This window comes from Siphateles boraxobius, unplaced genomic scaffold (assembly GCF_051911475.1).
Source record: "Siphateles boraxobius isolate OS27281-9 unplaced genomic scaffold, OSU_SipBor_1 111, whole genome shotgun sequence".
In the NCBI taxonomy this organism is placed as follows: domain Eukaryota; kingdom Metazoa; phylum Chordata; class Actinopteri; order Cypriniformes; family Leuciscidae; genus Siphateles; species Siphateles boraxobius.
The window spans coordinates 2,428,476-2,453,717 of record NW_027508713.1 but is presented as its reverse complement, the minus strand read 5'-3'; the positions used below and the strand labels follow the sequence as shown (position 1 = coordinate 2,453,717).

General features: G+C 40.6%; 1 pseudogene across 1 annotated transcript in view; it reads left to right on the top strand.

The window, feature by feature from the left end:
• Positions 1–11,663, top strand: part of LOC143705384 (uncharacterized) — a 50,571-nt pseudogene extending 38,908 nt beyond the window's left edge. The window contains exons 10-12 of the transcript XR_013192311.1: positions 7,420–7,466; positions 7,549–8,126; positions 9,303–11,663. The product of XR_013192311.1 is annotated as an uncharacterized LOC143705384 (transcript). The remainder of the gene's footprint in view (positions 1–7,419; positions 7,467–7,548; positions 8,127–9,302) is intronic.
• The last annotated feature ends 13,579 nt before the right edge of the window (positions 11,664–25,242 follow it).

Here is a 25,242-nt window from a genome sequence, read left to right as displayed (position 1 = left end):
TCTTCATCTCCATCACTCTTTCTTTTACTCTCTCCTCATCTCCATCACTCTTTCTTTTACTCTCTCCTCATCTCCATCACTCTTTCTTTTACTCTCTCCTCATCTCCATCACTCTTTCTTTTACTCTCTCCTCATCTCCATCGCTCTCTCTTCATCTCCATCGCTCTCTCCTCATCTCCATCACTCTTTCTTTTACTCTCTCCTCATCTCCATCACTCTCTCCTCATCTCCATCGCTCTCTCCTCTTCTCCATCACTCTTTCTTTTACTCTGTCTGCTTATTTTGACCTTTCTTCCCCTCCTAAAGCTAAGCTTTGACTTATTTTACTGAAGGTACGAACGCTAGGTAATTTTTTTTTTATTAATTCACAATATGTACACATTCATTATTAATCTAATGCCTAGTATGATGAAAACAGCTTTGTTAATGTTTCTTGTCCGCTCACATAGAGTTAATTACTACATTATATGCATCATGTAAATTATATAGGCCTATTTTCAATTCAAAATGGTGAAATTAGACACAAGTTTATTAGTTTGCCTGATTATTTTCATAAGTCGTTTATCATTTAGTCAGAAACACAGGGATAGGACGAGTGTGAAACCAGTCAGAAAGGCTGAACCCAAATGCAGGAAAACCAGAGGACAGTTCTGGGGAAATGTGTTCAATTCTATAATATGATGAAAAGTAAAAACTTTAATTAACTTTTAATTAAACATTTATTGAACAACACAAGCCTCTCCAATCAGTGCACTTGTATATAATAAAATAAAAATTTATGTATACGTTAAATATTAAATACACAAAACAGGTCATCAAAAATATAGACTGTCAAATGAGGTTTTAGTGCACAAAAACTTAAATTAAATAATAATATAATAATAATAATAAGTTATGTTATACGAAATAACCTGCTTGTAGGTTTAAAATTCTACATATGGCACATTTATTGTTCAACAAAAAATATTTTAGCAACATGTATATTTTTGTTAGGATTATTGCTACTATTCTATTGTGCTCAGTCTGTCAAATCTGTCGAGTTTAGCGGAGATTCACTCCTGACAGCAAAATGGAAACATTTGCACGAGTGAACATTTGAAATGGAGAATATAATAGTGAAATGTAAGTTGTGCGCTGAGGAAAGCACTACATCTGAAACACATTAAACAGCGGCAGTATCTGTCCGTCAGTCAGCACATGTGTGTGTCAGAGCATCTGATGCTGTTTTCATATAAAGCTGCTCTCATGCTGATGACGAGTTGATAATGCACTTTCCCCGCACAGATCACTGCTTTATTTCTCAGATGCGCTCATATCAAACTACTGGAGGCTATATTGATGAACAATAGTTGTCTCATTCCATATTGTTTATTAAAAACATATCGATATATCGTACAAACTCGATATGGCCCTAGTGTGAATATGTCCGTTTATGCTCAGGAAGATATGAAAGAGTTTCTTATTCACACGCTGTGACACACACACACACACACACACACACACACACACACACACACACACACACACACACACACACACTCTTACACACACACACACACACACACACACACACACACACCTAAAAGACGCGGGTACTCAGAGAAGTGTGAGTTAAATACACAAACAGGGAACAAGGAACAGGAACAACAATATGACATGATGACAGAGACGCAATGGCGCCTCTAGTGGACAAAAATAAGTCTATAACCCTGACACACTCCTATTCTAAAACACTGTCAAATATGAAATGTTTTAGTTTACTTACACTACCAGACTAAATTTATGGATCGATAAGATTTTTAATGTTTTTTAAAAAAAGTATCTTCTGCGCACCAAGCAGAAGAGATTAAATGCATTCATTTGCATTTATTGATTAGCTGCATTCATTTGATAAAAAAAAAAAAAAAAAACAGTAATATTGTTAAATATTATGACAATTTAAAATAACAGTTTTATTTTTTAATATATTTTCATATGTAATTATTCCTCTGATCAAAGCTGAATTTTCAGCATCATTACTCCAGTCTTCAGTGTCACATGATCCTTCAGAAATCACTATAATATGAAATCATTCTTGTATGCGGATTTGATGCTCAAAAAACATTCATTATTATTATCAATGTTGAAAACAGTTGTGTACATTTTTTTTTTCAGGATTCTTTGATGAATAGAAAGTTTAAAAGTTTATTTGAAATTTAATCTTTTGTAACATTATAAATATCTTTACTGTAACTTCTAATCAATTTAATTCATCCTTGATGAATAAAAGTATTGATTTATTTTATTTATTTCCCCCCAAAATATATATATTTATTTTGTGCAAAAAATCCATATTCTTCTCTGCGGTCCGCTAATGTGTTATTTCTCCAGCACTTCGTGGCCTATGCGTACTAGCTTGCGTGATTATCGTTAGTCACGCGCATTTACGCGTTATGTTCAGTGTTTCCCGGGTGACGTGCTTTGTGTTGGAAGTTGCCATGACGTTGCCATGACGTGTGCGCACACACACACACACACACACACCGTGAAACATTGCAAATATAGGCTGAAACCGCTGAAATGTGATGCCTGGAAAATGCAAGGCATTTGTGGGCCTGAGACGAGAGTTGAAGAGATTTCCAGGACGCATGCGCGAGAACTGAGAAGAGGTCGTTCTTCTTCAAATACTTCTTGTTCAGTTCTCGCGCATGCGTCCTGGAAATCTCTTCAACTCTCGTCTCAAGGCCCACAAGGAAGTAATGGAATAGTCGAATAAAGTCGTTATTTATGTTTTTTTTTTTTCGCACAAAAAGTAGTCTCGTCGCTTGATAAACTTATAGTTGAGCCACTGAAGGCACATGGAATATTTAAACATGTTCTTTGATGACTTTCTGGGCCGTCAAGTTTCATTCCCTCTGGCAGCCTATGTAGCAGTGATCCACCTCTCAGATTTAATCAAAAATATCTTGAAGATGAACGAAGGTCTTACGGGGTTGGTACAGCATGGGGGTGAGTAATTAATGACTTAATTTTCATTTTTGGGTGAACTAACCCTTTAAATTTGCGCGAATTATGGGTGTAACTTCCGTTAAGCTGTAAACAATCAGTGAAAGACTAGCAATAATATATATTTTTTAAACTGTGTACAATGACATTACATTATTCTACTCACCTTTCAACCATTGAATATTAAAAGGGCATTTAAAAGTGTAAAAGCATCTTTCCACCGCAAAATCGGACGGTTAAATATCACTGTGGAAATGTATATAATGTAACATATGTTGCCTTTATAATAATAAAAAAAAAACTTCAGCATTGCGTGATACTATTTCAAAGTGATTTCAATCATTTTGACAGATAATAAATTGTATTTACCTGTGAAACCAAACCTGGAAAGAGACGTGAGGATTTGGGGAGAAAAAAAAGAGATTCTGATCGTGCATTCCAGTGAATTATTAATGGTATACATCGTAAATTAAATCGGGAGAACAGACGACAAATGTGCAGTATATGTTGACCTTTCAAAAGGAAAAAATAAAATAATAATGAGGAAAAGATATGCAGTGACTGAAAAGAGCTCTTGCCATATATAGCCTATTCTTGTTATAACATGCCACGTTAAAATACCAAGTGTTACGTTATTCTCATGTTATTCTTAAATAAAACATGACAGATAAGCTTTATTTGTAGGGCAACCTTATGATTTGAAATTATTCGTTTCAGTTTTTTTGAATGGAAGTTCCCTAAACCGGAAGTGCCACCCATAATTCAAAACGCAATAAGCTCGTCCGGAATAAGGTGGATAAAATGCCCATAAGTTTCAAGCATTATTTTTCACCATCATGATCAGGAAGTAACTCTCATAATACAATGAAACGGATAACTATATACAATTATATTACACAAAATCAATGTTTTAAAATGCTTATTGTACTGTACCTTAATGTATCATTATAACATACTTATAAAGTATGACGTTTCGTGTGTAATAAAAGCATGCCGTTTCGTGTCTAAGCAAATTACACTCCAAAAAGTTAGGTGGCGTTACTCGTTTTAGAACGTAAGCCCCGCCCCTCACTTCCGGTCCTGGCGCTGGTGTTAGAACGTAAGCTCCGCCCCTACTTCCGGTCCTGGCGCTGGTGTTAGAACGTAAGCTCCGCCCCTTACTTCCGGTCCTGGCGCTGGTGTTAGAACGTAAGCCCCGCCCCTCACTTCCGGTCCTGGCGCTGGTGTTAGAACGTAAGCTCCGCCCCTTACTTCCGGTCATGGCGCTGGTGTTAGAACGTAAGCTCCGCCCATCACTTCCGGTCCTGGCGCTGGTGTTAGAACGTAGGCTCCGCCCCTTACTTCCGGTCCTGGCGCTGGTGTTAGAACGTAGGCTCCGCCCCTTACTTCCGGTTCTGGCGCTGGTGTTAGAACGTAAGCTCCGCCCCTACTTCCGGTCCTGGCGCTGGTGTTAGAACGTAAGCTCCGCCCCTTACTTCCGGTCCTGGCGCTGGTGTTAGAACGTAAGCCCCGCCCCTCACTTCCGGTCCTGGCGCTGGTGTTAGAACGTAAGCTCCGCCCCTTACTTCCGGTCATGGCGCTGGTGTTAGAACGTAAGCTCCGCCCATCACTTCCGGTCCTGGCGCTGGTGTTAGAACGTAGGCTCCGCCCCTTACTTCCGGTCCTGGCGCTGGTGTTAGAACGTAGGCTCCGCCCCTTACTTCCGGTTCTGGCGCTGGTGTTAGAACGTAGGCTCCGCCCCTTACTTCCGGTTCTGGCGCTGGTGTTAGAACGTAAGCTCCGCCCATCACTTCCGGTCCTGGCGCTGGTGTTAGAACGTAAGCCCCGCCCCTCACTTCCGGTCCTGGCGCTGGTGTTAGAACGTAAGCTCAGCCCATCACTTCCGGTCCTGGCGCTGGTGTTAGAACGTAAGCTCCGCCCATCACTTCCGGTCATGGCGCTGGTGTTAGAACGTAAGCTCCTCCCATCACTTCCGGTCCTGGCGCTGGTGTTAGAACGTAGGCTCCGCCCCTTACTTCCGGTTCTGGCGCTGGGGTTCTGAAACTGGTGGTGCTGCGGGTCTGCAGCTGGATACTATAGGAGAAACGGCGTAATGCGCGTTTTTAAAACCATGTCGAGCTCACGACCATCCTCTCCAGATATGAAAAAGGTATCAATGTTCTGTCCAGTAATGATGAACATAAGGCGAACTGCACAGCTTCATTTGCTCACGCGGTGCGGTGGACTTCTGACTTACAGCAGTTTACCCATGGGGGTAATCCATCAGCCGGAAACTGAAGCCTCGCGGGAGCCGCCATTGTAGCAGAACTTCACCTGCTGTTAGCATTCCATTGACTCCCATTCATTTTGGCGTCACTTTGACAGCGAATAACTTTACATCTGAGGCGTCCAAAGACTTGATTTGTCCATTATTTATTTCTAAAGAAACACGACAATGAATAAAAGGGTCCATTACTTTGTATCTTACGTTATGGCCCCGTAGAAGCCGTTTTTGTAAAAATAGGCTAACGATTGCGTCATAACCACACGATTTTCTGTCGCACAGTAGAGACATTACCGTATAGACAGGAGGAGAAGCTCGCAGGCAATCTTTTACTGTCTATGAGGCAATCGGGGAGACATAGAGGCATAAAGTCAAGGAGAAGCCCATAGATAGAGAGTCCATAAAAACAACGGGACAAAATATTTCAACAACGTTTTTGAGGAATTAGGTGATTCAGATTTGTTTTGCCACAGCTACTAGAAGATGTACAACTGTCAGACTGTCGTCACGCTCAGTTTGAGCCTGCGCAGTCGCTCAGCCATCAGACAGGAAGTGCAATAATCGGGCTTCACTCTTCTCCGTTGAAATCAATGGGGTCGCTGTGTCCATTTCTTTTACTGTCTATGAGTTTACCGTGACAGACACATCCTGCTTTTAAAGGTATAGGCTTTTCCTTTTTTTTGTGTTTAAATGTGGATAATCTCTTAATCTAATATACAGTGTCAGAGCTTGGTAGACGGGTAACTATTATATTTGTAGACGTTATTAGACAGATTCATTCATAGATTATAATTAATGTTATTTATTAATGTGTCGTTTATAAATATTAATCATATGCATAATAAATGATGATCCTGTCTGTCATACGCAATTTATGGCATTTAAAAAAAGTTTTAAAAGGTGCTAAATTATTTAAATAAAAATGGGATAAATAATTACATAATAATGTAGTCATAATTTAAATAAATACTTAAGGCACACCAACATATACTGAAGTTATGTAGAAATAAATAAAATAATTACATGTAAAATAATAATATGTGTTCTGTTGCAAGTTCACACACTTGATCTCATGTTTTCTCGTGGTTTATTGTTGAGCTCAAGTAGTCATGTTGAAATAATCAGTTCAAGACCTCGACACATTTTTATTTTATTTAATATTTTATTTGATTATTATCTTTTTTTTTTTATAGGATGTACCGAATATTCTTCAGTTTTATGCAAAATCTATTTGTCGCAAAACGACAAATATAATATCAGATTTCTGTCATACGGCCAAAAATAAATGCAAAAAAAGCTTTAATGTTTAATGTTACAAAAGCTTTCTATTTCAGATAAATGCTGTTCTTTTGAACTTTATATTCATCAAATAATCCTGAAATAAAAATGTAAATAACTGTGTTCAACACTGATAATAATCATAAATGTGTCTTGATCATCAGATCATCATATTATAGTGATTTCTGAAGGATCATGTGACACTGAAGACTGGAGTAATGATGCTGAAAACTCTATAATACTATAAATTATAAATTCACAATAACATTAAATAGCTATAATCTATTAATTAATCTAACTAATGTCTGAAAGTGTAATAATTATCTGTGTGCCAAGCTCTGATAAAGTGTGAAATATTATACTAATAGATTATCATATAATGTGTAAAAACAACAGACCTTTACGTTTAGAAGCGTAGATGTGCTTTACATCAGACGTGTGTGTGTGTGTGTGTGTGTGTGTGTGTGTGTGTGTGTAGATGTGCTTTACATCAGACAGTGTGTGTGTGTGTGTGTGTGTGTGTGTGTGTGTGTGTGTGTGTGTGTGTGTGTGTAGATGTGCTTTACATCAGACAGTGTGTGTGTGTGTGTGTGTGTGTGTGTGTGTGTGTGTGTGTGTGTGTGTGTGTGTGTGTGTGTGTGTGTGTGTGTGTGTGTGTGTGTGTGTGTGTGTGTAGATGTGCTTTACATCAGACAGTGTGTGTGTGTGTGTGTGTGTGTGTGTGTGTGTGTGTGTGTGTGTGTGTGTGTGTGTGTGTGTGTAGATGTGCTTTACATCAGACAGTGTGTGTGTGTGTGTTTGTGTGTGTGTGTGTGTGTGTGTGTGTATGTGTGTGTGTGTGTTTCTTGTCTTTCCTTTAGTAAATGAATATGAATCATGTTTGTGTTTTATAGTGTGGATCATTGTGGAGAGTTCAGAATTACAGCAGGATTACACAAATGTAGGTCTACACACACAATCATTCAGTGATTTGTTGTTTATTTGTGTCATTTAGTGAAATGTTTCTCTCTTCTTGTGTTCAGACGCCTGTTATCTCACACTGGATCCAAACACAGCACACACTCTTCTCATTCTGTCTGATGAGAACAGGACAGTGACGTGTGTGGAAGAGCGTCAGTCGTATCCTGATCATCCAGAGAGATTTGATGTTGTTCCTCAGGTTCTGTGTGGAGAGAGTCTGACTGGACGCTGTTACTGGGAGGCTGGATGGAGCGGGAGATTATGCTGGTATATCAGTGTCATATAAAGGAATCAGAAGGAAAGGAGGGAGTGACTGTATGTTTGGATCCAATGATAAATCCTGGAGTCTGATCTGCCCTGATAACAGATTCTCTGTCTGGCACAATAAGAACCGCACTGATATTCCTATCGTCTCTTCATCCTCTAAGAGAGCAGGAGTGTGTGTGGACGTGTCGGCCGGCACTCTGTCCTTCTACAGCGTCTCTGACACACACACACTCACACACTTACACACACTCTACACCACATTCACTGAACCCCTCTATGCTGGATTTAGACTTTATGAGATTAACTCTTCAGTGTCTCTGTGTGACATTAAACCGCGTCCTGAGAGAAACAACAGTGACACACACACAACCGGGTGAGTGAAATATACTGTGTCTTAGTGAAGGATTTTTCCAGACTGAATAATAGTTCAATCCTCTGTTCTTCATACGTCACTAAACACTAGAGATGCACATATTGGGTTTTTGCTGATACTCGATATGCTGATATTTCTCAACATACTGTATTTTGGCCAGTACCAATACATATATATTTTTGTGCAGGGATTATAAACAACTTTTTTTAATTTGAGTTAGTTTTGAGCTAAATCTAAATCTCTAAACTGTAATCTGATATTAGTTTTCTGTAATTTTCTAGCTGTAGTGTGATCTTCTTTTCTATTAATATTCCTGCAGACGAGGAATAAGACAGAAATAGTCAAATTCACTCAGTATTACTTGATCTATTCCAGCACTCCCTCAATTACAATCAAGCACAATTAACTGTAGACAGTCGTGTTGTGCGCAGTAAAACAGTCCAGAACTTTATAGTCAAACTCATTTATTATGTTTGATAATGAACATTTCTGTCCACCACAGACTGCTGATGGTCTTTGTCTGACCACCTCTGTGAAAATATCCACAGTTAAAAACACTGATTTATAGAAGACTTGACACATTATTCAACTTCAGCTTATTGATGGAGAATATAGAGTTCATGTATTCTAGTTAAACATAGAGAACATAAACATAACTTGACAATGATGTGCCAATTAAACTCATTATAGTATATATTTGTTTGTTATATTTGATTGTTTGTTATTAGCGAGTGACATCACAGGTGTCAGTCACAGCATTATATACTAGCGTTATATTTTCTCTCTGTCAAACTGCCTGTTAAATAGTTTGTTTTATAGTAAACTGTTTGTATGTTGTTGGTTTTGAATTGTTGGTAATACTTTACAATAAGGTCCCATTAGTTAACATACGTCAATGCATTAATTGTTAATGTTATAGTCAACTGTTCATTGTTAGTTCATGTTAGTTCAGGTCTATTAAATAATATTGACAGATACAACTTTTGATTTTAATAATGTATAAATTAACATTAACTGAGATTAATAAACACTTTAGTGTTTGTCATTGTTAGTTCATGCTAACTAACGTAGTTACAGTCACTGGCGAGTTTTATTGATTAGATTATTCAACAATGAATCTTGTTTGTGCATAAAACCCCCTGACAATTTGCTTCTGCTTCTTCTGGTTCTTCACAGGTTCTCTGAGCTCAAACCTTCTGGGCTGGATATTCACCCGCTGCTGAACTGCCAGTCTTGTGTCCATATCGCTGATTCTGATCAGTGGCTTCAGATTGAGCCGTCGGCCTGTACAGATGAAGGAGGGTCAAAGTTCAGGGTCCGCACTGACCCAGGCCGTTACGAGTGTGTCAGGACCAGAATGCGATGGGTCTGTGACTGTGTCGTCAGCCTTCAGTACCGTACCGTAGACGGACTCTTCCTCAACGCAGAGCTGGAGAGGCTGCAGTGCAACCGGATCGCTCCAGTGATTGACGTGACGGTGATCTCAGGGAAACTGGAGGAAGTTCATCTGCCCCATTACGCCTGTTTAGGAGAGTCTGACCCCTCTCTCAAAGATGCTGTGAAAGTCCTCACCGTAAAAGACGAGGGAATAACCACAGAACCTGTGCAGTTGACCCGATTCCACGCTAAGATTGTCCAGCCATCCTTCTCTATTACAACATTAATTATAAGTTGGATAATGCGAGTGGAAGAACACTGCGATCTTCTTCTCTACATGCGCTCTAAAGATCCTCTCATTCTACATCTCTACCTTTTTCCAGTTGATGATTGTGCAAAAGAAAGAGTTGAGAAGAAAGAAAAGAAAAATTACCCAATAGACCATCCCAGACCTGGCAGGCCACTCCGGATGAAAACGCCACACATTCTTGCTGTTCCTGGTGCCTCTGTCCATCCCAAAGAAGGGATCACACTCACGAGAGAAATTCCTCCAAACTTCTTCAAGGTCAACACAAGTCTGGAGAATGATCTTCAAATGACTCTTATCAGAGAAGAGGATAAGGAGACTGTCTGGACTGCAACAATTCAGAAAGAAGAACTTAAGAAATATGAGTCGCTTCTGAATAATGATCAGATTCATCCTCAGAGAGACGAGCCGTGTCTGAATAGTGAGGCAGATAAAGCAAGATATTATGATAATCATTGGTCAGAAATCATTCAGGGGGTTACAAATGTCCAGATCATTGCAGATAAACTGTGTCAGCAGGAACTAATACATGAGGAACAATATTCAGAAATCACACAGAGTTTAACCAGTCAGGAGAGCATGAGAAAGATCTGTGACATTATACGCAAACACAGAGATCCCGTGAAAGCTAAATTTATCTCAGTTCTTCAGGAAGAGAAGCTTTACCACTTTTGAACATTGGTGTCCGGATCCTGTCCTGATAGTCTTGTCTGTTTTGTCTCTGTTCAATGTCTCCTTGTTTGTCTTGTGTTTGAGCACATGTCTTTGTCTTTGTGTTTGTTTGCCCTGAGCTCCTCTAGTCCCGGACCCTTGTTTAGTCCTGTCCTCGTTGGCCTGGTTGTGTTCACCTGATCCGTGTGTGTGTGTGTGTGTGTGTGTGTGTGTGTGTGTGTGTGTGTGTGTGTGTGTGTGTGTGTGTGTGTGTGTGTGTTATTTTAGTTCACATTTTGGATTCTCTCTATATTTGGGGTGGTGATGGCGCAGTGGATAAGACACATGCCTTTGGTGTGAGAGACCCGGGTTCGAATCCACTGTGAGACACCAATGTGTCCCTGAGCAAGACACTTAACCCCTAGTTGCTCCAGAGGCGTGCGACCTCTGACATATATAGCAATTGTAAGTCGCTTTGGATAAAAGCGTCAGCTAAATGAATAAATGAAATGAATTTGGCATTGTTGCTATCTAGTTTTGTATTCTTATTTTCTCAACTTCCCTGCAAGGTTGCAGTCTTGATTAGTTTCTTTTGTTTGCAGTTCCAGTAATTATTATTTTCTAGGATTTTCTTTCTTTTGTTTTTACCTTCCATTCTTTTGCAATCTTTAGTCATTAGTTTAGTCTAGTTTCTGCTTTTCTAGCTTGTTGTCTTGGCTTGTTGAGTCTGGTCTTGTGTGTCTCGTGTGTGTTCCTGTTCCACATGTCTCTGACTCTCCAGTCTAGTGCCCAATGCTTCTCTAGTTATGATACAGGGAAATATGGCATTATCAGAACTTTTCAAAATATACTTTTCAAAATATTCATTCATAGTTACATTATAAATAAATCTCACTCCTGTTTTTGTGCATCTGAGTAAATGTTCTATGGGGAAGGTCAAATGATTTCTATGAAAATACTCGCATTTGTTTAACTGCGTTTTTCATAAATGTTAGTAAATTTATGTAAATTTTTCTTGGTGAAAAGTTAGCCATAAACTATGAAATGTACTAATTTACTAAAAAGGATAATTGTGACATATATAATCCAGCTCTTTTTTCATGTGATTATATTCCTCTTCAAACACACAAAGTTTTATTGAACTGCAATGAGGAACAATAATATTGTCTTTATCTAATAAAAGCTCTTTTTTGTAAACTTTATTTTGTTGTCTCAGAATTTAACATTGGAATATTTGTGACATTTCACTGCATGGACATTTGTATGTATTTGATATACTTAAGGTGAAGAATAAGACCACACAGACACGATATGACTTTCACAGCAGCGTCTTGTGTTTTACTGAACTCGACTGTTCATGACGTCACACAGGTACGGGTAGAACAACCAAACACAATACATGACATCCCCCTTCTTCAGTTTACAACTGTCCAGCTTTTAACTATTATTACATGTAATTACATTTAGTACTATTAACTAATGCATATTGACATCAATCTATTAAACAGTCTTGTCTGTTTAAAGTCAGTCTCAAAATGTTCATCTGTAAACAATTCCATGTTTTAATTAAACAGTTATACAAGCTAAATATAATCTCTTTGTTTATGAGCAATCTTATGAACACTGAGCTCATTATTTTTTTAACTGCACAAATGATTCAAAACAAAAACTAAACTCAGGTTACTGCAGTGTACTCTTGTATAGTGCAAACCTCTGTTCAGTCCTTGTACCTTGAGTGTATTTTCACTTGTCTACCTGAGCTGGTAATGTATCCGTGTGTCTGAGACTCGGGCAATTCTATGTTTTGTGTGTCCTTGTCAATAGTAGATGATTGAGTGTCTGACCTGTGAGTCCATCTCACTATTAGTGTCATTGACTGTGTTTTCTGTTGCTCTTGTGAGACTTTTTTCTCCAGTCTTTAGAAGATGTTTTCTGTTCCTCCTGTATGTTTTTCCATCCGGAGTTTGTATGATGAATGATCTAGGTTGCTCATGGCACATCTCCTCGTTGCACTTTCTCCTATGTGGACATCTGGAAGCAGTCTCGTTTGTCTGTGAGAGTAGGCTCTTTACTTGTCTTGTCTTAGTTTCGGGTTGTCTTGGATCTGTATGTTGCTCTCGGGCGACAGTAAGGTGACTGAGGTAGGTATTTTGGATTCAACCAACGTCTCATTAGTAACTCTACTGGTGAGTACTGGTGAGTACTGGTGAGTTCTCAATACCATCCAATGGCGTGTTTCAGTATTCCAGCAAAGCAATGTAGGGCTCACTTTTGCCACTAAGCTTTCTTTAACAAGTTTTTCTATGGTTTGGACTGCTCGTTCAGCTTGTCCATTCGACTGTGTGTGTCCTGGGCTGGACATCACATGTTCCAATTCCCACAGTTTTGAAGAGTTACTGAACTCTGTGCTGGCATATTTTGGACCATTGTCTGAGACTACAGTATCTGGTATACCATGCCTCGTGAACATAGATTTGATGGCCACTATTACACTCTGATCAGCTGTGTCAGACAGTTTGCTGATTTCTGGGAATTTAGAGTAGTAATCAACAGAGAGTAAGTGATCTGAACCATTGTAATGGAATAGATCTGGGCTTTTTTTTTTGACCAAGGTCTTCCTGGTATTGGATGTGACATTAATGGTTCTCTTGGATTACTGTTCTTGTGTGTGTTGGACACTAGACATTGGGAGACAAACTCTTCAATTTGCGTTGACATGTTCGGCCAATACAGAATGTCCCTGGCTCTTTATTTGCAATTTACAACTCCAAGGTGTGATCCGTGAATTTTCATCAGCATTTCTCGTCTCAGTTTGCTTGGAACTATGAGATTTGTAGAGTACGCTTGAATCAGCTTCAGAACAACACTTCTTTCCTTAGGCCATCCACCCATGGTCATTTTGCGCAGTAGTTGCATTTCTTGATCAGCAGCTATTGTACTGCGGGAAACACTTCGCTTTTCTCCAGACACGGGCAGATACGCTGTTATCCAGCACAGCTCAAGCTCTTGACTGAGTAAGTCTTCTGTACTCTCATTCAGGCATGCAGGACTTAGTGCATCAGCGATGTGCATCTCTTTACCTGGTTTGTAGTCTACCTTTAGCCTGTATCTCTGAAGTCTGAGAAGCATGCGCTGTAATCTGGGTGGAGCTTGGTGCAGTGGTTTCTTAAAAATACTTTCCAGTGGTTTGTGATCACTTTCAACTTCCACTTCCTTGCCTTAGATATATGGATGAAATTTTCCATAAACATCTATAAACTATGGCAAGTAGCTCTTTTTCAATTTGCGCATATCAATTTTGAGCATCCGTGAGCGCACGTGATCCATAAGCCACTGTTTTTTATCTTGCAGAACGACCGCCCCGATGCCTTCTGAGCCGGCGTCAACTAAAAGTGTCACTGGTTTCTGTACATCAAAGAGTTTCAGTGTTGGAGCATTTGTCAGCAAATTCTTCATTTATGTGAAACTTTCTCGTTGCTCTTCCTCCCAGTGCCACTGAACATCATCTACTAGCAGCTTTCGAAGAGGAGCACTGACGTCACATACATCTGGGATGAGTTTGATAGGTATTGCACCAAACCCATGAATCTCATGAGTGCTTGTTTGTTTTCAGATGATGGCATTTACACGATTGCTCTCACCTTTTCATCATCTGGCTTAAGACCTTCTTCTGAGATGATGTGTCCAAGATATCTTATTTTCTATATCTGGCCCTTGCTCTGGTTTAGTTTTAAATTCCATGCTCTGCTCTTTCCAGCAGCTTCATGAGTCTGTGATCATGTTCTTCTGTTGTCTCTTCTCATACTAGGATGTCATCGATGGCGTTGACAAGACCTTCTAGCATCTGCGCGACGGCACGCCGGAATACTTCACTGGCTGAAGACACACCAAATGGTAAGCGAGGAAATCTATACCTCACTTGCGTGTTGAACGTGCAGAGTTTCAAACTCTCGTCATCCAGTTTTATTTGCCAGAATCCTTGATTAGTGTCCAGGAGTGAGAATATCTTTGCATTTGGCATGCTGGATACCACTTCTTCCACTGTCAGTAGAGGGTAATTTCACGATTTATTGCTTTATTAAGGTCTTGTGGATCTATACATATGCGTATCTGGTTTGGTTTCACCACTGTTACCATGCTGTTCACCCACTCTGTCAGTTCTGTTTGCTTTACTATTACACTCATGCTTTCCATCTTGTGTAGCTCTTCAACTATCTTGTCCTTGAGTGCTACAGGAACCTTTCTTGGTGGATGAATCACTGGTGAGACTTTGGGGTCTGTTTTGATGTGATGCTCAATTGGTAAACAACCAAGGCCAGAAAACAGGTTGTCAATCTAATCTTTATTTAATATATTCTTCTCACCATCACTAATTTTGCACAGAAGTGCAGGTACATTGCCATCGATCACTTGAAATTGAATTTTATGCTTTTGGTTTCTGTAGGTGAAGGTAAGTTGAACTTGTCCCACAGGGGACATCTTGTGGCCAGAATATGTAATTAAGTGACAGGTGGATTTTTTTTAGTTTTCTTTGAGTTTCCAGTGACTCGAACACATTGTTGGTTATTACATTACATGCTGCCCCTGTGTCTAATTTAAATGTAACTTTCTTCTTGTTTATTTTCAGGCTTTCAGTCCATTTGTCTTTTTCGCTGTGTGTTTCAGTGGTGACAGTGTGCACTGTTCTGCCCTTTATCTCACACGCCTTGCTTGAGTATGCAGTCAGATAACGCCTCCCAAAGACAACAGACGCAGGGGTTGTTTCCAAGGTTTACTGTTGCCCAAGGAATAACGTAAAACTGTAAAAATACAAAATACAGAATTCTAAATGTACAGTCAATTACATGTTCACATAAGCACAACAAAGGCTTTTACATTGCATATAGTTAGCATCCACTATATCAGAAACTCCCCGTCTGGTATTCGGGGAATACCAAACCTTCTTACTTGATTTTAAACCTGAACAGTCTATTCTGAATCTTCATGTAGGAGGAGTACTATCTCATTAATAGGTCTCAGAAACTGTTTGGGTCCATCTTTCCCAATGATTTTTACTTGTACTTTTCGAACTCGCCCGTCTTGGCTGGGGTAAGTTTCCGTTATGATGCCCAGGGGCCAATCGTTCCGTTTTGACTGACAGTCCTTGAATAGAACTATACATCCTTTGGAAACGTTGGGCTGTTGGTGTTGCCATTTCCGTCGATGCTGTAGGGTTGAAAGGTACTGTTTACGCCATCTGTCCCAGAAAGTGTTTGCGAGGCTTTGCACAGTACGCCACTGTTGTTTGTACAGGTCAGGCTTTCCAAAGTCCCCAGGTGGAACTGAGCTAGTACCAGTCTTTTGGGTAAGTAATGTGGCAGGTGTTAGGATGAAAGGATCTGTTGGATCAGTAGACACAGGTATCAGTGGTCTGTTGTTTATAATGGCAGTAACTTCAGCCATGAAGGTGGAGAGTACCTCATGCGTGAGTTTAGAGGATGCCATCTGAAGAAGCATAGAGTCCAAAATCCTGCGAGCATCGCAAATCATCCTTTCCCATGCACCGCCCATGTGCGACGAATGGGGAGGGTTGAACGTCCATATGCAGCCGTGATCTGACAGGAAATTTTTCACTGCTTTTTCATCAACGTTGGAAGGAATTTGCAGGTCTTTACAAGCTCCAATGAAATTGGTCCCTCTATCAGAGCGAATTCGTTTTACTGGACCTCGAATTGCCAGAAACCTCCTTAAAGCATTAATGAAACTGGAGGTATCTAGGGACTCGATCACTTCTATATGAATTGCTCTGACACTTAGACATGTGAACAGCACCGCCCATCTTTTGCTTTCTGCATAGCCGCCTCTTGTCCTACGAGCAGATACTGACCAGGGGCCAAACACATCTAACCCCACATGTGTGAAGGGAGGCTCTATGCTGAGCCTGTCAGCAGGCAGATCTGCCATCTTTTGAGTCTCGCAGCCCCTCCGGAGTCTGCGGCATACAACACAGGAATGGATGAGACCATTCACACGTCGTTTGCCTCCTATTATCCAGTAGCCGGCAGATCTTATCGCTCCCTCTGTGAAGTGACGACCCTGATGATGCGTTTGCTCGTGAAAGTGTCGTGTTAGAAGCAACGCTAAATGGTTCCTACCCGGTATGATGAGGGGTCTCTTTTCTTCAGAACCTAGATCTGCTTTGATCAGACGACCTCCGACCCTCAACAGTCCGCTTTGATCAATGAAGGGATCTAGTTTTCGAAGTGTGCTAATTTTGGGAAGTGGTTCGTTCCGTTTGAGGCACTGCAGCTCCTCAGCAAAGGTTTCCTGTTGTACTGCTCGTATGACAACTTCTATGCTCTGAAGTATTGTGTCAGCACTAAGAGGAAATTTGCAACAGTGCCATCCTTTGCATGCCTGAGGGGTGTCGTTTTGACCCTGCTTGTAAGAGCGTGCAACATGAATCAGTTTTCCAACAGCTCGGATCAGACGGCTCCAGTCTGAAAAGCGTTCAAAGCGATTTGAGACAGTGGTATGCAAGACTGTTACTTGTGGACGAACTTCTGAATCTCGATCAGGATCAACAAGTGTGAAGGGTTCTCTGGGGAAAGTCTCTGTTCTTGGATGATGCAAGAATGCTGGTCCACTAAACCAGATAGTGTCCTGCAATTTGGTTGGAGCTATTGGTCTTGTTGCAACATCAGCTGGATTATGCTCTGAGCTCACATAATGCCATTGTTCTGGATTAGAGCTTGTCCGGATTCTCTGTACACGATTGCTTACATAGACATGAAATCTACGTTTCTCGTTGTAGATATAGCCAAGGACCACTCTACTATCTGTGTAGAAGGTGAATTCTTACAGAGAATCTCTCCACTCCTCCCACACCTTTTGTTTGTTCACAGGTAAGGATGCATCCCAGTCAGCAGCATTCTCAGTTAGTTCCCTCAGTAGTACTTTGCCTTGAACTATGATGGGGGCCACAAATCCTAGTGGGTCATACAAACTGTTTATAACAGACAGCAGTCCACGCTTAGTGTAAGGCCTTCTGTCCTTTTGGACGTGGAAGTTGAAGCAGTCTGTGTCCAGATTCCAAAGCAAACCAAGACTGCGTTGCATAGGAAGTGAGCTAACGCCTAAATCCAGTTCTTTCATTGAGTTGGCGTAATCCTCAGATGGGAATGCTCCCATAACTTCCTTGCTGTTTGACGCCAGTTTATGCAACTTCAAATTAGATCCAGCCAGCATGTCCTGTGTCCTTTTTAACAGGTCGATTGCCATCTCTGCGGAGGGTAAGGACTTCAATCCGTCATCCATATAAAAGTCTTGCTCCACGAACTGTAGGGCGTCTTGACCGAATTCCTCTTGTCCTTCTTGAGCTGCACGACGAAGACAGTAAACGGCCACTGCTGGAGAGGGACTGTTCCCAAATACGTGTACCTTCATACGGTATTCCGTGACCTCGTTCTCTGGGTTATTATCATGAACCCAGAGGAACCTGAGGTGGTTCCTATCTGCAGATCGAACTTTAAAGCAGTGGAACATTTGTTGTATATCTACCATGAAGGCGACAGGCTCTTTGCGAAACCGCATGAGGACACCGAGGAGACCGTTGTTGAGGTCAGGACCTGTCAAGAGAACCTTGTTCAGTGATGCACCTTTGCATTGAGCGCTCGAGTCGAATACCACCCGGATCTGGGATGGCTTTTTTGGATGGTACACGGCAAAAGAAGGTAGATACCAACACTGTTCATTGGGACCAACTGAAGGAGCTATTTCTGCATGATCATTTTGGAATAGCCTCTCCATAAAGGCTACAAAGTCTTTTTTCATCTCGGGCTTCTTCCTGAAAGATCGTTGAAGTGAATTGAAGCGTTCCACAGCTTGTTGACGATTGTTTGGAAGATATTGCCTTGGCTGCTTGAATGGGAGTGGGGCAACCCATGAATTGTCCTTGTCTTTATAGACTTCTCTGTCCATGATTTGCAGAAAGAGTCTATCCTCAATAGACGGAGCTGTTCTTTCGTCATCTTTTGTTCTCTGAAATACATCCCATTCTGCTAGTCTTTGAGTCCGCTCCTTCATAAGGGACTTGGTAAGTGAGTCGCTTTGGGATCTATCCTTCACAGTGTAGTTGTTAGGACATGGGTGAAAGTATGTAGACTGACCGTTCTCCATAATGTTGGTGTGATAAGTTTGGATGAAAGTCGGTTTATGAACTTTCCCGAGGCACATGTCTCCAATGATTACCCACCCGAAGTCCAACTTTTGCGCAAAAGGGGCATTTGGTGGCCCATTCACTTGCTTATGAGCTTTGTGGACTCTGATCATATCTCTGCCTAACAGGAGAAGAATGGGAACATCATGATCGGGCTCTGGAATGTACCTTACAAGATGTTTTAGGTGCCTGTGGTTACTAACTACTTCTGGAGTGGGGATTTCAGAGCGACTAAGCTTCCATCAAAGGATTCCACTTGAAAGCCTCGTGCTAGCCTGCCTTCTGTTTCGACTGTGCCTGCGCATGTTTTGAGAGTGTAGGCTACGTTACACTCTGTAATGCCAAACAGATCGAAGAATTCTGATCTTGCGAGCGATCTGTTGCTTTGATCATCTAGTATCACATATGTTTTGACTGCCTTTTCTGGGTGGCCTTCAGGAAAAATTTTCACGAGACATACCTTGGAGCATGAGCGTGGAAGTTGACTGTCTCCACATACCTCTGTACAAGCTGAGGAAACCTCAGATTCCACAGGGACGTCCTCGCTTACTGTGTGATCCTCCGATGTCAGGAATTGTGGTTCTTTCATCCATGGTGCTGGGCCTGGATGTAGCGCTGCCATGTGGGTAATGCTGCCACATTCTGAACACTTAACATCCTGGCCACAGTTCTTTGCCATGTGGAATATGGAGCTGCAACATTTAAAGCATATGCCTTGTTGTTTGAGCAATGACTTTCTCTCGTCCATAGGTTTCATCCTGAATCCTCTACATCTGGACAGAGGGTGAGGCTTATTGTGTAGAAAGCACTGTTTTGCTGGATTTACTCTATTTTTTAATTCACTGGCAGCTGATGAATTCTCGGAGGAGACCTGTGTCTTGTGTGTGATGACAGCTCTGGGAAAAACAGGTTTGTTTAACTGTCTGTTTGGTTTGTGAGTTTCTTCCTGTACAGCTGTGAGAAAGAAACTTGGATCATTGCGCATTTTAGCTTGCTGACACACAAAGTCTACTAAGAACTTAAAGGGAGGAAAGGAAACTCTGCAGTCCTCTTTGTACTTAGATCCCACTGTGAGCCACTTCTCTTGTAAGCTGAATGGCAATTTCTGAATTATCGGATTTACTCCCCGTGGTGTGTCTAGATAGGAAAGACCCATTAGATCGCCGTCCTGCTTAGCTGCCTGGATTTCCATGAGCAAATCTCCCAGCTCGCGCAGGCTGTGACTGTCTCTGTTGGCTATTTTGGGGAAGCTCTCCAGTTTAGAGAATAGAGCACTTTCTACCATTTCCGGCGAGCCATATGTCTCATAAAGTCTGTCCCAAATCAGACGGAGCCCTTGTAACAGATGGTTAATGTGCACAGCTCTTATCCGTTTTGCATGCTCAGCTGACTCACGCCCCAGCCATTTTGCTAGCAAGTCCATCTCCTCGCTAGGTGAGAGGTTAAGGTCTTTAGTGGCATTTATGAAGGATGCCCTCCATGCTCTAAAAGTCTCTGGATGATCGTTAAACTGCGTAAGGCCGGTAGACACTAATTCACGTCTTGCGATAAACTTGACGACATCAGATATTTGATTATTTGCATATAGATTACCTTGATACTGTCCAGCTTGTAAAGGTGTAGCTGACTGAGTCTGATAATAGTCGAGCGGCACCCATCTGTCTCCGCTCTTTTCCTCACTGCCTGGAAATGGTGTAGATCGTGGGTGATAAACATCTTGAGGTGACCTGAAGTACGCCTCATGCTGAGCCCGGAGTGTAAACTGTACATCCTTGGATTGCGAAATGGTAGGGTACTGCACACACTCTGCATCGACAGGCTGAGACTTGGGAGGTATGGCATAAAAACCACGCTGGCCCTCCTGTTGCAAGTAGGATTCCATAGTCTGTGGTTGTTGCACTTCTGAAACATTTATGCCTCCATTATCGTAAAACGGCCCATCCAGCACTGGCATTTGTGAATCTACGGCACTATCCGCTTGTTCCGATAAGTAAGCCTGTGTGCGTTCTGCTGTATCCTCTATAGGTAGGTCTATTACACTCTCATTCCCTCTACTTTCTTGCTCTGCAGCTGTTTCTAAAGCCTCTGCCTTCGCTTGTATGGCTGCAGCCTTTTTTTGCAGCCTTAAAGTCTCTAGTGATGCCTCAAGCTGTGCTTGTTGTATTTTAAGTTCACTTTCTTTTTTTGCAAACGCTATTTCTGCTTTAGCCGCTTCAGCCTCTGCTCTAGCCATTGCAGACGCAGGGGTTGTTTCCAAGGTTTACTGTTGCCCAAGGAATAACGTAAAACTGTAAAAATACAAAATACAGAATTCTAAATGTACAGTCAATTACATGTTCACATAAGCACAACAAAGGCTTTTACATTGCATATAGTTAGCATCCACTATATCAGAAACAGATTGTGCAATTCACGAAACAAAGAAAACTAAATTTACATCTGAGATATAAGATATAACAATTAAATAAGCATAGGAATTATAATGTAGCAACATCTACATACCGAAAGTGCCTTCAAAACAACTTAAATAAAGGAGCAATAGTAGCCATGACCGCATGCTCTTCTTTGCTGCTGGGCTCACATTTGTGATGTCATAATATAAGGACTTTAACAATATTATATGCAATACCCAACTTTGAACAGAAGGGGTCACTTTACTACAACTTTTATATCAAGTAAATGCAGAATGTTCATATAGAACAGCACAATTTTTCATGGTTTGTGTTGTTTGCACATCAATGGTTCCAACAAAGAAATCATCTCGCTCATCACTTTGTTCACCTTGTTCTACAGCCTGTATTTTTTTGGTGGAGACTTGCGTTCTGCACATTTTCGCAGAGTGGTTTCTTTTGTTGCATGCTTTACAATTTTTTCCATAAGCTGGGCACTTTTTGTATTCATGTTGGTAGCCACATCTTAAACATTTCACATTTGCTTTGTTGTGACGTTCCATTGCATTCTGTTTACTTTTCTGCTCACTCTGCACTGTTTTGCCTCCTCTTTTCTTTGTTTTTGACACTGCTTATTTTGTTCACGTCTATTTCTTCAACTAGCATTTTCATCTGATTTGATGTTAACTCGTTGTCCCGGCAGGAGTCGATTGCTTTTTCCAACAATCTTGCACGCACATGGTCATCTCTTATCCCGCATGCGATTCTATCCCTGATAAGGGAATCAGTCAGATCGCCAAATTCACAGTCTTTCGCCTTGTATTTGAGATCTGTAACGTATGCATCAATTGTTTCTTCTGAGCTTTGCACTCTCATAAAAAAAACATATGGCGAATGTACGGCAGATTCTTTCTGGGCTCACAATATTCTTTGAATTTCCTTTTTAGAGCATCAATTTTATTCACTCCGCCAGATTGCCGTGAAGAGACAAAGCTGATGGTGGCTGCAGTAGCGACATCTTTTCAGTTGTGCTTTTCTTTTCTTTTTTTCCCTTCTGTCTTCTGACACCATGTTACGTATTTTATATACTTAAGGTGAAGAATAAGACGACACAAACACGATATGACTTTCCTAGTAGGGTCTTGTGTTTTACTTAACTCTGCTGTTCATGACGTCACCCAGGTATAGGTAGAACAACCATACAAAATACATGACAGAAATATTCTGAATGGTAGACATTCTAAATAATGTGCTGCAAAGTAAGATTGTCATTGGATAATTCACAAAAACTAATATTTAAATTATTTATTTTTAACTCAAATTGAGCCCAGTGACAACATACTATACCTCTAATGGTGGGTAAGTTGAGCCACTTCTGTGTCACTAGCTCTATTTCTGTGTCCTTATGATCCTTTCCTTTATATGTCCTGATAGAAGACAGCTGAAATATGATTTGTTGTATAGTAATGCTGAAGCACAGATATTTGGCAGTGAAGAATATGTACTCTGAGCTTCATGTCCTCTACAACAGTCTCAGCCTTCCTCCAACGTCAGGACACCTGAACGAAGCTCCACAAAATCTGTCCGATTAAACATTATTCAACTGGAGTATCTAAATAATTTCAACAAAGAGAAGAAAATAAGTGTCCAGTGATGCTCTTCCCATTAAAGCAGCTGAGCGTTCTGATTGCTTTAGAAGCAGAGTGTGAGATTCGTCACATAGAGCTGGAATATGTTTTCTCATGTTACTCCATCAAGTCATGGTTTAGTCTGTAGTTGCAGCACAGTTTGTGTCTCCAGGAGCTTTTGTTCTGCTTTTGCACACGTTTCTCCTCAAGCGGCTCCTGGAAACTTCCACAGCACTGCAAGTGTTTGTCAGCGCAGGTTTTTATCTATTTATTAAAATGATTATCTGTAAAGGTGCCTAACTTTAAAGTCTGGACTACAACAAAGCTTGCGCTCTTATTGGTTTGGGGAAAATATGCTGTTAATTTCACACATTTGAGCGCTGTGTTGTGATGAAAACAATGATCTGTCATGAACTTCAGCAACAACTCTAGAGAAATGTGTCCAATAGAGGCTACATCATGGACTTTTGTAGTTGTGAGAGTTTTTGGTATCATTGAACTGATAGGAATGAAACACACAGGACACATGAACTCTAGAGAGAGCATTAGTCAGAAGGGCCGCAAATGGGATCAGACCAGATCTTTAAGCTTTTGAAACCTTTTGTCTTGTTCACATTACCAGGTCCATTCAGTTTCAAGAAGCACTTCTGAAAAATTGGGTATGAACTTGGGTATGAAATACTGCAGCATAGAAACCTCTGCAGAGCTTGTTTGTCTTCTGGTTCTGCTAACTGGACTACCACTCTTTTTTTCTCCTCTTCTACTTTCAATCCATCGGCTGTGAGTTCATGAACAATGTTTTGTTTAGTTTGAGATTGTACTCACTTGCTCCTTGCAGGAGTTTTTTGATTCTGCAGTCATGTTCTTGTGCTGTTTCTCCCCACACTTAACAGATCATCTAGAGTGTTTTTCACTCCTTAGTACAAACAAATAAATGAAATGATATGTTTTCAGTGTGTCAGTGAGGCCATGTTTAAACTGTAAGCTGCTGTAGTTGTCCTTCAGCAATACAAGGAGGGATATGAGGCTGGAGCTGAACAAGAGCTGAAACAGCTTCACATGCATTTCTCTCTTCTTCACAAAAATACACTGCTCTATTCTGTTGGTCGTCTGGCTGTGTGTTGACAGAGCAAGGCTGTGGTTATGTGTCTTCAGCTCTGAGTTCAACCCAATCACACCTGAGAGAGCTGGATCTGAGCTACAATCACCCAGGAGATTCAGTAGACAAGCTGCTCTCTGACGAACTGAAGGATCCAAACTGCTCACTGCAGACACATGATGCATATCTACATTAATGTGTGTTTATGGTGTGGACCATCATGGAGAGATCAGGATGACAGCAGGACCATGAAAGTTTACGTATACACACACACATACACACACACACACACACACACACACACACACACACACACACTAGTGACTTTTTGTTTTGTTATAGATGTTTCTCTCTTCTTGTTCAGATGCCTGTGATCTCACATTGAATTTAACCCTCTGGGGTCTATGTTGTTTTTGGGGTCCTTGACATGCCCTGATATTTGTGCTTTTTTCAGTTGCTTACAAACATATTAATGGCAAAGGTGTAATTACACTCTATTTAGCACAAACAAGGCTACCATAATATGTGAGCATCATGTATGTACATGTTTGTATTTTTGAGAGAATATTGTTTATGCATGGTTATTGAAAAAACTAAAACTTAAAGTTTCTGAAATAAGGCCACAAAACATACTAAATATGTGTCCACAAGACTTTTGACTAATGTATGTTGACGCCTAAAGTTTTTGCTTCAAAATGATCTGAAAATCACCCTGCCTAATCATTTACACAAACAATACATTGATTTAAATTTTATAAGACACTTTTTGTTTGGAAAGGCAATATGCGTGGAGGCGTGTTCACACCTGAGAAAACAAAGACCTGCATAATGTGCCCCTTAAAGGATTAGTTCACTTTTGCTGATAATTTACTCACCCCCATGTCATCCAAGATGTCCATGTCTTTCTTTAGTCGAAAAGAAATTAAGGTTTTTGATGAAAACATTCCAGGATTTTTCTCCATATAATGGACTTCAATGGGACCCAAACGGTTCAAGGTCCAAATGACAGTTTCAGTGCAGCTTCAAAGGGCTTTAAACGATAACAGACGATGAATAAGGGTCTTATCTAGCGAAACCATTGGTCATTTCAATTATAAATAATAAAGTTTAAGTTTTATAAGCACAAATGCTCGCCTTGCTCTGTTCTGTGATGCGCGTTCGTGACTCTCCTGTTCGAATTCGTTCATCAAAATGAACAAATCTTTTTTCGAGTCATTTCGTTCATTTCTTTCATTGAATGAAATTCAAAAATTCTAATTCATAAAATACAAAATCATATTTAAACAGTCTTTTTGCGGTTTACAGACACTATTCAATATCGCGATTAGAACAAAGCACTTAAGAATAAATAACTTACTACATCAGCTGGATTTGTTATTGCTCCTCGAAATGAAACTACCAGCACGTACTTCTGGTACATTTTCCAGGATTATTAGAGCTAGTATTATTCCTCACAGCGCAGCAAGA